Source organism: Pleurodeles waltl, chromosome 4_1 (assembly GCF_031143425.1).
Source record: "Pleurodeles waltl isolate 20211129_DDA chromosome 4_1, aPleWal1.hap1.20221129, whole genome shotgun sequence".
Lineage (NCBI taxonomy): Eukaryota > Metazoa > Chordata > Amphibia > Caudata > Salamandridae > Pleurodeles > Pleurodeles waltl.
The window spans coordinates 261,580,998-261,597,573 of NC_090442.1; the positions used below are offsets into that span (position 1 = coordinate 261,580,998).

The window sequence follows — 16,576 nt, forward strand, 5'->3', positions numbered from 1 at the left end:
CCCTCCAGTGCAATGTTTTATACACATTTAACACTTTGTCTGAGAGGTCCTCCTTGCCCAACACAGCTAACCTATGAAGACATGTTGTTTTATAAAGATTACAGTAGATTTAAATCAATATAGATGGACATGATCAAAACACGAACACATACCCCAAGGAGCGACCATTGTTTTTGGTCCAGAACAACACTTACAATATGGGTTATAGTAAGTGCCAATATTATTTCCCTACAGCAGGAATACTGCAATGGGTTGGTAGGGGAATTGTGAATGTATGTGGGGGGGAGGTCTGTCTATTGTTGGCTTCCACCCTATTGGGGTGGGGGTTGCTACTTAGCCTATTTGCTACCACAAGTCTCCCTCAGGAATAAAGAGTATGTCCAAAACAAGCACAAAGTGTGACAGCATAATATGCAGGGTAGAAGTGATGCGGAGACAGCAGAATTACCAGGAGATACACCAGGACAAGTAGCTGAGGACATAACAAAGAGTTCAATGCCTTTCTGGGGTCCAATAATAAACTCCAGGGCGAATAGGCAACTGGGCAGAATACTGGAAGCAGTAATTAATGACGCTACTACTATGATAGCAAACGGGTCCCTAGAGATGCAGGCTATTAGATTGGTACCTCTTCAGAATAGGATGGTTTTAGATGTACTGCTCACAGAAAAGGACGGCGTGTGCAAGACTGTGGGGTCTGAGTGCTGCATGTATGTTCCAGACACCCACCCTACTGTAATGAACACTCACATTCCTTGGGGAATTTAGTACATCATGACAAGGAAATAATAACAGACTGGTCCAATGGTATAATGGGATGGGTCAGGACAATTCTCAAGTTCACAGCAATACTGGTAGCAGATTTGTTACTGGGCTGCTGTTGTGTATAATGCTTGCCCGCTCTGATGAGTACCTGTTGCTCCTCTATCACCGCTGCATTACTCCCAAAGCCTGTAAAAATTGCTATAGCCAATGTTATGATAACACAAGATGATGTACCAAAAGAACTGTGTAAAATAGAAAATGACTGAGCAAACAATAGAACTGAAGTTTGAACAAAGGTTCAAAGGGCGGTTTGTTAAAGCATAAAATATACGTGACCCATCGTTCAACCATTTATTAATAATCCTCCATTTTATATGCGCCTGTAAACTGCTTTCGCAATATGCTTGTGTTTTTGTAAAAAGCTCACTTGGCAGAAGCCTGTTGACAGAAACTTGGAAGTTTCCACTCTGTGGTCACGAACTATAAGAATGCTGGGGCAGGCACATAAAGCTACCTTATCTTAGGAAAGGTTGATTGGGGCATTGGGCCTTCAGATTTACTGCCAAGACGCTCTTCTGTGGAACCAGAGTCTTCTAGTTTGAGTGCTTCGAAGTACTTGATAAGGGCAATCTTGCAGCTGCAAGTAGTTGATGATTTAGCTCTCACTATATAGCCTTATGTGTGATCTCAACTGTAAAAGGCCTAACATAACCCCGGTGAGATAAAAACACTTGCCTGAATGGTTGACTGCATGTTTCCACTCGAGTATGCAGCAAATAACTTTGCTCTTTCTTTCCATACCACATCCAGGGGTGTGGAATTTATTAAAATATCTACCTTGCCCTGTAAAGAAATCTACTTGTCCCTATGGTGCCAAGTAATGCGGTGACAAATTATGGCCGCAATCTCAATAAATAAGAGTTCGGATAATAGCCTCTCAGATTATGTCATGGTTGATACTATAGTAGGCATTTAATACTTATAATTAGCTTATTTTTGCAACCTTTCCGCAAATCTACATACTGGGGCTGCAGGTAGCGATAACCAATAGTTCCATGGCTGGAATGCCCTTTTGAGATTGTGGAAAACGTCTAACTTGTATGTTTGAAAATGTACTCCTAACAAATGCAGAACTAAAGCTTTTTCCATGGATGGGGAAAAAAGTTGTTGGAAGGAAACTGAACTTGTACAACGCTCAACAAATGTTTGCATGAGTAAATCTACACATGCATATTTGCCTGTTCTAAAACACAGTTCACACATACTTTCTAGGACTACAATTTCCTGGTCTACTTCTGTAAATTCTTGCGAGTTCATAAGATAGGTTAATCTGTGCTAATGCAAAGACATGTACCATGGGTGCACTTTTGTGACTTTCTTTAAGAATGGGACCCCTAATTAGGTCTGGTGTTAACCAAGACCTTTTTTTTTTTTTAAATTAAAAATCTATTTTTTTCTCTATTCTCTTATAATAGCCTTTCTGATTTTGTCAGGCCTAATACTTTATAGTAGGGCTTACATACTAGTAGTTTCCCTATTTTGCCACCTTTCCGCAGATCTACATACTGGGGTTGGAAGAAGCAGTAAGCAATAGTCCCAGGGTTGGAATGCCTTTGAGTCTAAGCAAACCTACTAATTTGCATTTTTTTTAAGTGTGTTTGCCACCTCTTCTCTAATCTTTTCGCAGACTGAGAAAGGTTGGAAATTTACTCCTGACAAGGGCAGAGGTAAAACTTCTTTCACAGTTGGGAAAAAAAGCAGTTGGAGGGAAAGTGAACTTCTAAACACCCCCTAGATTTCTGCATGAGCAAATATACACATGCATATATGATTGTGGTAAAATACAGTTCACTAATATTTTCTATTAGTACAATTTCCAGGTCTCCTTTTGTATATTTGTGTGAATTCATGAAAGCCATAACTCTTCACTAATGCAAAGACATATACCATGGGTGTACTTTTGTGACTTTCTTTAAGAATTGGGCCCCTAATCAGGTCTGGCATTTACCAAGACCTTTTGTTTTCATTAAAATTATATTTCTCTCTATCCTGCTATCGGCTGGTTTTACTGTGCGTGATAATATTCTGTTCTTCCACAAGGAGCATATTGGCACACAAAGTAGTTTTGGTCAGTGCCAGGAACTACTGTGGCAATGTCTGCTTTTTGAGACCCCAAAATGTATTTATTTTCCTTTTTACCAATGTTTGTTACAATGGTGAGGGCCTGGCAGCTCCCACAAAAATAACGTTTTACAAAAGCCATGTCAAGATAAGACACACATTGACGATACCAAAAGACTGATCATCAATGCCGGATCGCCTGACTTTGCCAATTATTGTTTATTTTCATGTTTCCAGTAATCTTGTTGAAACTGATTTTCCCTTATGAATATTTTTGGGAAATACTAGCATGCCTCAACACATTTTGCTAAATGTTGCTTCAAAGGAATACCTAAAATTTCACAGTAATTTAGCAAAATATTTTTTTTGCCTAACTTTTTATTTCGAAAGTAAAGAATCATCAATCTTACTTACAGGCTTCTGCAAACGTGTATCTAATCACCATTGGTAAACTTTTCAAACTTATGTACACGTTTTTTTTACTGGAGCCACTGTCAGTAGTGCAGTGTTACCTTACAATATTTATTTAGAGCGCTCAGCATAACAAAAAAGGCTTTACATTAATGAACTATAAATACAAGTTCGAACAGCATTAACATATGGACACAAATATTACCTTACCTCAACTGCAGACAGTTCCCTTCCCTGTAAACTGGCAGCCAAACGGTTTGAGCTGCAATTGTTGGGCCAACTTGTCCCAAGGAGAAAATAAACATGAAACTTGTGGTCCTTGACCCTAAAAAATATGTCCTGGGCGTCAGGCTATAGGAGTTCCACACCCCTGCATATTTGTGTGTTGACTTTATTTCTTATCAGATAATTATGATTTCACAGCTGTGATGGTCTTCGTATACCAAGAATCATCCCAATATGTTATGACCAACATTTCACCAATAAAGGGCATCATCATTCTATCAATGTCCCTGTTAGATCAGTCAGTCATAGGGAAATTTGCCTTTTCGCATGGTCCCCCTGGACTTTTTTTCTTTACTAGACTGGATCTGCTGGATAACCATGGGAGACTGCTAACAAGTGCCCATTGCATTTTTGCAGGCCTACAAACATGGTATGATTGGCCTACCATAAGTGGCATATTTAAGTCTTAATAAGAGCTACAGTAATATGGAACAAGATGTGTGCCAGTGATCAATATCACATTAGTGGCACTACTCACATAACTGAGTTTAAATGCATTAATTCAATTCTCTCAGTGCACTCCTGCTTGCTGGTACAAATGTGAAGCAAACGTGTCAAGGGAAAACATTTTTGAAATGTTTGGGAGTCTACTTGTGATATTAGCTACATCACCTAGTGCCTTGTAACCTATAAGGTGTGATTGCGACATAACCAAACATTCCTGATATTTAGATGGGTACACCCCTATATTTTGGGGTGATCTGAACTTTGGAGTGTCTAAATATTGGGGTATGGGATTCTGGTTACACACCTGCATTGACAGGATATAAAAGCACTATTCCTTTTATAGGTTGCGGAAGCCTATTTTACTTTGGTTATAGTCAACTTCTGAATGAAAGTCATAATTTTCATAAAGTGACTTGGGAAATAATATTGATATCATATGCATGGTAATATAATATTTGCTAGAAATTTAATTCTGTGGTGAACAAAGATTTTTGTTAAATATGTTGCATAGATGGTTCTATTAAAACTCACTTTACTATCTCTCTATAAGCCTGGTCAGTAATTAATTCAGTTCAGGTTCTAACTTCTCCAGTGGCAGAAACTACTTTTTTGATGAGGTGGAAAAACCTTTCTGGGAGAGAATAAGAGATTTGCCTTCAAGCTGTCCTCTGGCAGGAAGGCATTGGGTAGTTAATTATAAGCAATCCACCCCTAGTTATCATGGAATGCGAGATGGAGTGGAAGGAACATTAGATAGGGTCATAAAGAACATAATGCAGATGGAAAATTGCACTGTTCTAGACAACATGGTCCTGTTGTGAGGAAGGGGCTTTATCGTGGCATGTCACCAGTCAAGCTGTCTCCACTAACAACAGGAGAGGACCTGACAACAGCACTTTTGGCCATCAAAATGAGATTAAACTCTGAAATTGAGCAACTGATTAAACTAAGAGCTGCAGATTTAGAACGCGTTTTAGTTGAATGTCCATTTTCCACACTTAGGAGAAACTGTGCCGGAATTGCAGGAGTTTCTAACTATGCACAATCTAATCTGGAATGTCCTATGAATTTTTAAATGTCTTGGTGCAAATATGGACGCATCGATGAGATTTTCTTAGTGACAACAAATACACATAAAGAGCAAAGCTCAAACTATCTATGATGTTACTCGGAACCCCAAGGTGAAAAACATCCTTGAATTCCACCTTTTACCCATTTACAACGGGGGATTCCGTGTTTGACAGGTCCTTCATCTTCAGGTAGATACGAATTCTATGATGTAGAGCTTAGGGACCATGTGATTCCAGCCCATGACACTTGCAAATGCAGGACCGGAATGTCACCTGGAGTTATCGCTGCGGGTGAAATTCTGCCATACGAAACGAGAGCCTGGGTGCTGTATTTACACACATAATTAAGTGCCACTCGTATTAAGGCCCGGCTGCAGCTACTACATGCATCTGTAAACCTCCAAGTGTCTTTGTGTCTGCAGTTTTAATTCACTGCATCTTCCTCAGTCAGGGAACAGCTCCTGCCACTGTTGCTGAGCTGGCAGGGACTGAAAACCCTGCGGTGATTTAGCAAAACACAGCGGGAATTAAGTGTTTAAGGACAACAAGTGCTTCCAAATTATTTTGAAACAAAAACAAACGTCTTCTGTTGTACCGTAAACAAAAAAGTAAATCAGGTTGCTTTCGAGGCATTACAATAAAAGGAGGGAGGTTTGGAGAATGAATGAGTCAGGCACCTAAACAGCATAAATAACAGAATTTAGTCTGTAGGCGCTCGAGTCAGCATTTCTATTTTAGATTGTGCAGACACATCAGTTGACCGCGAAACGCTGCTTAAGGGTTTATCAACAAGCAGTTCTAACAATAAAAAAAACTTTTCTGAGAAATACCTAATATGTTTAAAAAGATCAGACACAAACAATGTACCTATTCTGTCGTACAGCAGGAACGTGGGAGTGTGCGCTCTCACAACACCAAGGGCCTACGTAGGTGTGCACTAAGCAGCCATCAAATAGAGTCCAAATTGCCTTTAAATACTCGACTCAGGGCCCGCCAACATCATTACACTCAAACGTATCCTTGTACCCGACCCACTCAGTGCTGCAAATCACCAGGATTTTGTTGGAGCTTATTTTGCGCTAGGTTATAAACACGGACTTCTAGAATACCTAAATATCCGATCCAAGTTCAAAACATGTTGAGGTTTAAATTGAAAAATAAAATCCCCGCCGTTCCGAGAAAGTCCGTCGTAAGTACCTTTTAAATTTAGCTACTGTTCATGTCTCCAAAGATGCCCAAAAGAGGAGCTGATAGGTACTAAAGCCAACCGACAACATTTAGGCGTGCTGCAGTTCATGTACACAAAGACGCTGCTCCTCCTCCATAAACCCTCTCGAAAATGGGCTTGGCCATATGGGCTAGTCTCGGTACAGAGCTTGAGCCAAGGAGAAAGCCATGGACTGCGAGGGGGCGGGTCCGCGTCTAGCAGGACGCCTGTGAGTGACGAACAAACAAAAACATGAAGTAAATTAAAGTTATTGCGGGATCACTTTACCTGAGCAGCGTCACAGCGAGGCGCTGGGTGCTTCTGGCTTCAGCCTATCCACGGGGAGTCGGGATGTCGAAACTCCAAAGTCCATGGACTCTTTCGGGGCTCTGCTTGCTCGAGGGGACCTTGTTAGTCTGTTGGTAGTCGCTCGCGTACCTGTTCTTCCTGCTAAATCCAACCGCGCACGAGACTGCTTGCACATGGAAGCAGGAAAGAGATAAGTTTACTTTCAGTTAAAACGGAAAGGGCGGGTCGGTTGCGCCTGTCGGACTAGCTTTCCTCAGTCCTTGAGGCGTTTTGAAGGCGCTAGTCGTAGCACCTGCTCTCTTTTGCACCCACATCTATAATCGAGTATTACACACTGAAACTCAGGCGGGCTGTAAATATAAATTGGAAAATGTAAATTTCAATATTTTTTTTCATTTTGCAGAGGTAAAAACAAGTCAAGGTGAGCGAGATTTTCTGAGCTTTTGAATACATTGCAAACAAGCATGTTTTCGTTAGAAAAAAGACAGCTACTTGTTAGGTTCTTGGATCGAGTTCTCCGTGTGAGTCTTCCATGTGTTCTGGAATTCCTGCACGGGACTCGATGTAAGAACAACGGGGAGAAGCGGTTGGGACAGTGTCGGTGGCGGTCGTTCCTGTAAGCTGTCCTGCTATGTTACTGGAATAAACTTACTTTATAAAATCTGACGCTTCATTTGGCGACGAGGGAGCTGCAGGACAGTTTGCGCCCACGCGTGCACCTTTCTGTCGTCGACGTCTTGCCGGTTTTATTTCTGGCGCTTCTTTGTGTGGACGTCCCCTGTTTCGATTTGCGCTTCTGGATTTCAGGGTATGGTTGCGCGTGGTTGATTCCGGCATCGCTGTAGTGTTTTTGTCTCCGATCTTGGGGCAAATCCTTCGAAAGTACTGTACGTTTACGCGCGTGCCATTTCACACGCGCACGCCTTATTTGACGTCTATACCGTGCGCTTCATGGTTTCCTGGCAACGGGGACGCTCCTGCACTTGAAACGTTGCCTAGCAACCAGGACGCCTTGTTCTCGTGTACGTGCCTTCGCTAATCGCAACTGGAACACTTTCACGTTGATTTTTTTTTGTAATCGCTAGCCCTGGAATTTTCTTGTTTCATCTGCATTTTCATGACTTTTCTACACTGTTTCACAGCGTATTTTCATATTCTGCAGAATTTCTTCCACTATTTTAACGGGCATATAATTTCATCATATTATTAACTGTGTACCATGCAGCATTCTATCCTTCCTCCTCCGGCGTTTTCTCCTGATCCAATCTCATCAGAGGCAGATTGGGACTCATGGAAGGAAGGTTTTGAAGCTTATCTTGATGCTCTCGATGGTGACTCTTTTACTCACAAAAAAAGTTTGCTGTGTTACGTCATTGTTTAGGTCCAGAAGGTCGCAAAATTTTAAAACACATTCCCCAAGTGAGTGTTCCTTTGCCTGTGGGTGAAGGTGATGGGGGTATTGATGAATATGCTTCTGCAATTAAGTCACTGGATTCTAGATTTAAAACTTGTAAGAATGTTATAATGGAAAGGCACAAATTTTACAAAAGAGTACAGATTCCTGGGGAACCTGTAGCAAGTTTTGTGGGTGCTTTAAGAATGTTAGCTGTTTCATGTGATTATAAGGCGTGTGAGGATGAAATGATAAGAGATCAACTCGTTGAGAAGACTAATAACAAAAAGGTGCAGGAAACTCTCGTGTCTACGCCTAATTTAACGTTAGAAAAGGCGGTAGAGATAGCATCTAGGATTGAAAGTACTACCGTGTTCATGCAACAGATTAATACAACCTGTGAGAAGGATTCTTTTCAGAAAATAGCAGTGATCAAACAGAATTCTAATAAGCCGCATGTGAATATCAAAGATGGTACATCGGGTAAGAGAGAGAACTTTAAGAGACTTGAATGCTTTAGATGTGGTAGTTCCTCTCATTTAGGCAATGTAAGCAGTTGTCCGGCCGTAGGAAAGAGGTGTGCTAAGTGTTCTAAGATCGGACATTTTGCAAGAGTGTGCAAGTCGACTTCAAGGAGTAAGATTTCAAGGGATAAGATTTTAAAGTTACATAGCGACAATGGGGGTAGTTTAGATCCATCAACCAGTGAGGAGGACGAAATTCTTACTTTATCTGATGATTCCAAAGTGGGCAATGATAACCCCCAGAGTGTATTTTTTAATAAGTTCAGGAGGCCTACCTGTAAATTGTCAATCAATGGATGTGAAGTAGTTGTAGCGGCTGATTCAGGTTCACCCTACACACTTGTGAGTGAGAAAGTATGGAAGGAACGTTTTGACCATTTTGAACTTCAGGAGTCTCATATTAGACCTGTAGGATATGGTGGAAAAACAGTGGAAGTATTGGGGGAGTGTATGGCTGAATTGAATTTTCAAGGTAGTTTAGCTAGAGGAGTGGTATATGTGGCTAACGACGATGCCTGTTTGCTGGGTTGGGAGGATCAAAAGAAGTTAGGTATTTTATTGGACCCTAATAACCCCGAACAAGTAATATTAAGCAAAAATTATACCCCAGTGTTATCTGTAGGATCTATTTGGCTTGATGCTTTTCCAGATGTTTTCAAGAATGGAATTGGTATGTTTAGAAACTTTGCGCACAAGATTAAATTGAAAGAAAATGCTATTCCCAAGGTTCACAAGGTACGCAGAGTACCATTAGCAATGAGAGCAGTGTTGAAAAGAGAGTTAGACAGATTGTGTGATCAACACATAATTGAAAAGGTGGATGCGTCTGATTGGGTGGCTCCTATTGTGATTGCCCGTAAAGCCAACGGATCAATTCACATGTGTGTGGATTTACGCGATCTCAATGCGCAGATTTGGGTGGATTGTCATCCTTTGCCGAACATTACTGAAATGCTATCCACTCTTGGTAATGCTTGCGTGTTCAGTTTATTAGACATGACATCGGCATACCATCAAATTAATTTGCATCCCGAGTTAAGGCACTTGACAGCTTTTATTACGCCTGAGGGGTTGTTTCAATTTAGACGCATGCCATTTGGATTAGCTTCTGCTTCTGCAGTATTTCAGAGAGTAGTAGATAGTTTGTTCGGTGGTATGACTGGGGTCATTGCTTTTCAGGATGACATTCTAGTTTTTGGCAAGGATCAAGATCAGCATGATGAAAGGATGAGACAAGTGTTATCCACGTTGGGTGAGAGAGGAATTGTTCTTAGTGCAGACAAATGTAAGTTTAGTACCTCATCAATCGATTACCTAGGTTATAAAATATCAGAACGGGGGGTGGAACCGAAGGAGAGTTTAGTTAAAGCTATTGAAGGTTTCCAATCTCCCTGCAATAAGGATCAAGTTAGATCCTTTATGGGGCTCATTGAGTTTTACGCCAGATTCATTCCTAATTGTGCCAGTAAAACGCATAATATCAGGTCTCTCTTAAAAAAAAATGTAAAATTTGACTGGAGTCATGAGTGTGAGCAGGAATTTGCAGCTATTAAAGGTGAAGTTGTTTTGGCCATTCCGTTGAAGGCTTTTGACACCAAAGATGAAATTGTAATCATGACTGATGCCAGTCAACTGGGTCTGGGGGCAGTATTGTTACAGCGGAGGGGTGGCAAGGATGAAGTGATTGCTTTTGCCTCACGCAGTCTAAGAGGTGCAGAAGCTACATATTCGGCAATAGAGAGAGAGGCTCTCGCATGTTGGTGGGGAATTGTACATTTCAAGCCTTATCTGTGGGGTGTACATTTTACTGTCAGAATGGACCATAAACCTTTGGTGCAATTATTTTCTACTTCAGGTGCGCACCGCGCCACTCCTAGAATAGCCAAGTGGCAGTATAGATTGCAAATGTACGACTTTCATGTGGAATATGTTCCAGGTGCAAGGAATGTGCTAGCTGATTGCCTTTCCCGTCTTCCTCATACGGATGTACTTAGTAAGGAGGAGACGGATGAGGACGATGTTCTGGTATGTTCTTTGGAGTGTCAATTAGAAGGTGCGGTGACTGAAGATGAATGGAAGGAAGCATGTGATAGGGATGAACAAATGAAGGAAGTTATGGGGGGCATATCACAAGGATGGTCGGGTTGCAAATCTATACCTTGTGAGGGGTACAAACACATTTTTGAGGAATTGTCTATTGTGAATAATATGTTGATGCGGATGGAAACCATGGTTGTTCCTGTGGGGTTGAGGTATAAGATGTTAACACTGGGACATGAAGGCCACATTGGTATGAGTGCTATGAAGAGGAGATTAAGGAAAAATTTTTGGTGGCCTGGCTTGGACAGAGATGTGGAACACTTTGTAAGAGATTGTTTGCCCTGTGCTATTAGTGACAAGTCTCAAGTCACTCTTCCTTCTCCTGTTGAGGCAATTGAAGTACCCATGAAAGCTTGGAGCACAATTGCTGTGGATTTAATTGGTCCCATTAATTTGTTGAATGGACAAGTGGAATATGGTATAGTATTAATCGATTTTTATAGTCGTTGGCCTGAGTTCAAATTGGTGAAAGTTCCTACTTCTCAAAAAGTCATTGAGTTTTTAGAATCCATTTTTGACAGAGAAGGTATTCCTGATGAGATACTTACAGATAATGGGAGTCAATTCACATCTGCCCAGTTTTCAGATTTTCTGAGGCACTTTGGTATTGGACATGTTAAAACGTCCCTTTATCATCCTAGGAGTAATGGCCTCGTAGAACGCTTAAACAGGGTGATTAAGGAAAACATACAACTAGCTAAGGTCGGAGGGTTGAATTGCAAGGAAGAGTTGAGGAAACTATTGTGGGCGGTGCGAACTACACCCAATGCAGATATAGGTGTGTCCCCTTTTGTGTTATTGAGTGGAAGGGTTCCTGCTACCAAGTTGACAAGAAAATGGATGGGTGAAGTTGAAACTGAAAAGAGTTTGATTGAGAAGGTGAATGAAAAGAGGTTATCCGCTCAGGACAAATATAAGGGGAGTGCAAGGAAGACTGTTTGTATTAAGGTGGGTGATTATGTCAAAATAAAAACTGCTCGTATAATTCAAAAGGGTGAATCTAAATTTTCGGACCCAAAGAAAGTCGTCAAAATTTGCAAAAATGCTGTTAAGTTGGAGGATGGCAATTGGTGGAACAAAGAGAAGTTGTCCTTGGCTCGCGAGGTTGAATTAAACAATAGAACATTGGTTGAATCCACCAAGATGGAGCAAGATAAGAAGGACATTCGGAATAGGAATTCTCTTTGTGGTGAGAAGGTGTTGAACAAAGACTCAATGCATTCCTCCAAGCAAGTATGTGAGAAGAACGACGGGAGGAGAACGGTTTCGACTAGAAATAGGATGCTTCCCCGAAGATTCAGTGATTTCATGCTTTAGAATAACTGTTGTAATATTTTTGTGTTTTATTTGTTTTAGTTGGTAACATTTTCATGTGTTAAGCGGGAGGATGTGTTAGGTTCTTGGATCGAGCTCTCCGTGTGAGTCTTCCATGTGTTCTGGAATTCCTGCACGGGACTCGATGTAAGAACAACGGGGAGAAGCGGTTGGGACAGTGTCGGTGGCGGTCGTTCCTGTAAGCTGTCCTGCTATGTTACTGGAATAAACTTACTTTATAAAATCTGACGCTTCACTACTCTAATCTTGTTGCCCCTCTGATGAAGAGATGCCCTCACCTCACTTCGAAATACAGTTTTGTAGCGCCCCAATGCAGGGTTTGTCTTTGGAAAGTCAGAGCTGAGCACATTTTTTTTTTCTAACAATTTTGGCGTAATGCTTGAAAATAACCTCCCCTATTTCACTTACACACTGAACCTCTTAGCTGCTGGGCCGTTTCCTCCCCCCAGTGCTGAGCCCTTTTTTGGCTATTTGGGGTAGTTCGCGCTTAGGCCTTCATAACTTTTTGTCCACGTAAGCTATCCATGCCAAATTTGCGTCCTTTTTTTCCAACATCCTAGGGATTCTAAAGGTACCCAGAGTTTCTGGTTTCCCCTGGAGGAGACCAAGAAATTAGCCAAAATAGAGTAAAAACTTTGTTTTTTTCAATAAAATTGGAAAAAAGGGCTGCCGAAGAAGGCTTGTGGTTTTTGTCCTGAAAATGGCATCAACAAAGGGTTTGCGGTGCTAAAATCACCAGCTTCCCAGCTTTCAGGAAAAGGCAGACTTGAATCAGAAAACCACTTTTTTCAACACAATTTTGGCATTTTTCTGCGACATACCCCATTTTTACAATTTTTTGTGCTTTCAGCCTCCTCCCAGTTAGTGACAGAAATGGGTGTGAAACCAATGCTGGATCCCGGGAAGCTAACTATTTTTGAAAAATAAACTACATTCTGAATTCAGCAATGGTTCATTTGTGTAGATCCTACAAGGTTTTCCTACAGAAAATAACAGCTGAAATAAAAAAATATTGAAATTGAGCTGAAAACAACAGCCATTTTTCTTTATGTTTTACTCTGTAACTTTTCCCTGCGATGTCAGATTTTTAAAGCAATATACCGTTATGTCTGCTGGACTCTTCTGGTTGCGGGGATATATAGGGCTTGTAGGTTCATCAAGAACCCTAGGTACCCAGACCCAATAAATGAGCTGCACCCTGCAGTTGGTTTTCATTCTATTCCATGTATACAGCAATTCATTTGCTGAAATATAAAGAGTCAAAAATAGGTATCAAGAAAACCTTTGTATTTCCAAAATGGGCTCAAGATAAGGTGTTGCGGAGCAGTGGTTTTTTGCACATCTCTGAATTCCGGGGTGCCCAACTTGCATGTGAATTGCAGGGCATTTCTCAAATAGACGTCTTTTTTACACACTCTCTTATATTTGGAAGGAAAAAATGTAGAGAAAGACAAGGGGCAATAACACTTGTTTTGCTATTCTATGTTCCCCCAAGTCTCCCAATAAAAATGGTACCTCACTTGTGTGGGTAGGCCTAGCGCCTGCAACAGGAAATGCCCCAAAACACAACGTGGACACATCACATTTTCCCAAAGAAAACAGAGGTGTTTTTTGCAAAGTGCCTACCTGTGGATTTTGGCCTCTAGCTCAGCCGGCACCTAGGGAAACCTACCAAACCTGTGCATTTTTGAAAACTAGAGACCTAGGGGAATCCAAGATGGGGGTGCCTTGTGGGGCTCTGACCAGGTTCTGTTACCCAGAATTCTTTGCAAACCTCAAAATGTGGCTAAAAAAACACGTTTTCCTCACATTTCGGTGACAGAAAGTTCTGGAATCTGAGAGGAGCCACAAATTTCCTTCCACCCAGCATTCCACCAAGTCTCCCGATAAAAATGATACCTCACTTGTGTGGGTAGGCCTAGCGCCCGTGACAGGAAATGCCCCAAAACACAACGTGGACACATCCCATTTTTTGACAGAAAACAGAGGTGTTTTTTGCAAAGTGCCTACCTGTAGTTTTTGGCCTCTAGGTCAGCCGGCACCTAGGGAAACCTACCAAACCTGTGCATTTTTGAAAACTAGAGACCTAGGGGAATCCGAGATAGGGTGACTTGTGGGGCTCTGACCAGGTCCTGTTACCCAGAATCCTTTGCAAACCTCAAGATTTGGCTAAAAACACACATTTTCCTCACATTTCGGTGACAGAAAGTTCTGGAATCTGAGAGGAGCCACAAATTTCCTTCCAGCAAGCATTCCCCCAAGTGTCCCAATAAAAATGGTACCTCACTTGTGTGGGTAGGCCTAGCGCCCGCAACAGGAAATGCCCCAAAACACAACATGGACACATCCCATTTTTTGACAGAAAACAGAGGTGTTTTTTGCAAAGTGCCTACCTGTAGATTTTGGCCTCTAGCTCAGCCGGCACCTAGGCAAACCTACCAAACCTGTGCATTTTTTAAAACTGGAGACCTAGGGGAATCCAAGATGGGGTGACTTGTGGGGCTCTGACCAGGTTCTGTTACCCAGAATCCTTTGCAAACCTCAAAATTTGGCTAAAAAAACACGTTTTCCTCACATTTCAGTGACAGAAAGTTCTGGAATCTGAGCGGAGCCACAAATTTCCTTCCAGCAAGCATTCCCTCAAGTGTCCCGATAAAAATGGTATGTCACTTGTGTGGGTAGGCCTAGTGCCCGCAACAGGAATGGATCACACAAGGGTCAATGGTAGTCCTTGCATGAGGGCTACTGTTAACCCTGGAGTGATTCATTCCTGAAGCAGGCACTAGGCGCAGGCACACAAGCGGGGTTGTGTTTTTATCAGGACAAGTGGGGAAACACTGGGTGGTAGGAATTTTGAGGATACCTGCACATTCCTGTAGTTTCTGTGATAAAAAAGAAAGGAAAAATAGTGGTTTTAATCAAAGTTTCACTTTTGCAGGGTATTCTGGGTAAGAAAACTTTGTTAAATCCAAACACACAACATTTACGTGGGCTGCCTTGGGTGTCTAGTTTTCAGAAATGTCTGCATTTGGTAGGTTTCCCTATATGGCTGCCGAGCCCAGGACCAAATACTTAGGTGACTGTCTTAAAAAACAAGGCTGTTTTGTGGTAGGTAATTTTAATGGCTCCCTGCAGATCCCTGGACTTCTGCTCATTGGAATGTAAGGCAAATGTGTTTTTTAAGCACATTTTGTGATTTCAAGGGGATTCTGGGTGAAGGAAAACTGGTGAGAGCCACGCAAGTCCTGCACCCTTGGACTCCCCTGGTACTAATTTGTTAAAGTTAACCCACCACTCACACTGGTTGGTTTTAGCACCTCCAGAAATTATGGTTTCAAAGCATGAATACTTATCAAACTATCTGAATATTGAAACCAAGCCTTCTGAAGGTGGGCCATAAAGCCGCGTCCAGGCACCAACCTCTTTATGGTCCATTCACGCACAGCAAACAACCCTTTCATATCGCCAGCCACGGGCCCAATCCAACCAATCACTGCACTCACATTAACTTACCGCTGCCAGACAAGGGCCCATCACATTCACACGCCACGGAATAAGTTTGACTACATTTTACCACCTGTCAAGTAATTGCCTCCTTCTTCCTTAACATTACATCTACCTTTGAAAATAAGGGAGACATGCTGGGGATTTCTCATGATGTTGCCTAAAGAGAAGGTCATAGGCTAACTGCCTCCTTCTTCCTTAACATTACCAAATGCATGCGTAAAGAACCTTTACTAATGCCTCTTGTGACAGCCCCCTGAGGCTCAGGAAGACATGTTTTTCATGCGCCTTTAACGCACTCTCTGTGCTAAATCCAACTCCTTCCAGTTTGTGGATGCAAGTTGGGGGTGTCCGAGTATGCCGTACAAAGCGATTCCTCAAATTGAGAGAGCATATATACCTTTGAAACTAAGGGAGACATGCTGGGGGTTTCTCATGATGTTCCCTAAGGAGAAGGTCATAGGCTATGAAAAAGGGTAGTGTTTGGTACATAGGGGAGTCCATGAGAACGTAGCATATGTCCCAGCCAACATTATGTGTAGTGATGTGACTGTAATGCACTTATACAGCAAACTGGACATCTAATAAGTTCTGATGGAGGATGAACATGAAAAGCAGGTCAAACACTGACCTATACAAGTCATTCTCCTTCAGTGCTGGGATGGCACCAATGGGTTTGAATCCATAGGTGTAGATGATGTACATCTGTACTACCTTTACTATCTGCCTTCTACCTGTGCAATAACCCTGTGAAGGCACACCTACCATAAGCTTTCCTTACCCATTCATGTCTCTGTTCTCATCAGAGTCCTGACTAATCCTGTATAATTGCCAAGTGAACCTATACTAGTTTGTGGATGCAAGTTGGGGGTTTCCAAGTATGCTGTACAAAGTGATTCTTCGAACTGAGAGAGCATATCTACCATTGAAAGTAAGGTAGACATGCTGGTGAAGAAAGGGTACTCCGCGACAATGTGGCATATGTTCTGTCCACTAGTATATGCAGTAGGGGAAATATAATGCACGTTAATTCAACAGAACACCGACCACGTTCTGACGGTGGATTTAGCTCTCAAGCAGTCCAAAAGGAAGTCCATGATGAAGT

The 16,576-nt window shown here is 41.8% G+C and overlaps 1 protein-coding gene across 4 annotated transcripts in view; it reads right to left on the reverse strand.

Annotated features, from left to right (window-relative positions):
• Nucleotides 1–6,912, reverse strand: part of ARHGAP8 (Rho GTPase activating protein 8) — a 778,529-nt gene extending 771,617 nt beyond the window's left edge. For 3 of the 4 annotated variants that reach the window (XM_069228274.1, XM_069228273.1, XM_069228270.1), the window contains exon 1: nucleotides 6,595–6,912. The gene's annotated coding sequence lies outside the window, so the exon portion shown is untranslated. Of the gene's footprint in view, nucleotides 1–6,296; nucleotides 6,507–6,594 lie in introns of those variants that run through there. The other variant, XM_069228271.1, reaches the window with a different exon arrangement.
• Between the last annotated feature and the right edge of the window lie 9,664 nt (nucleotides 6,913–16,576).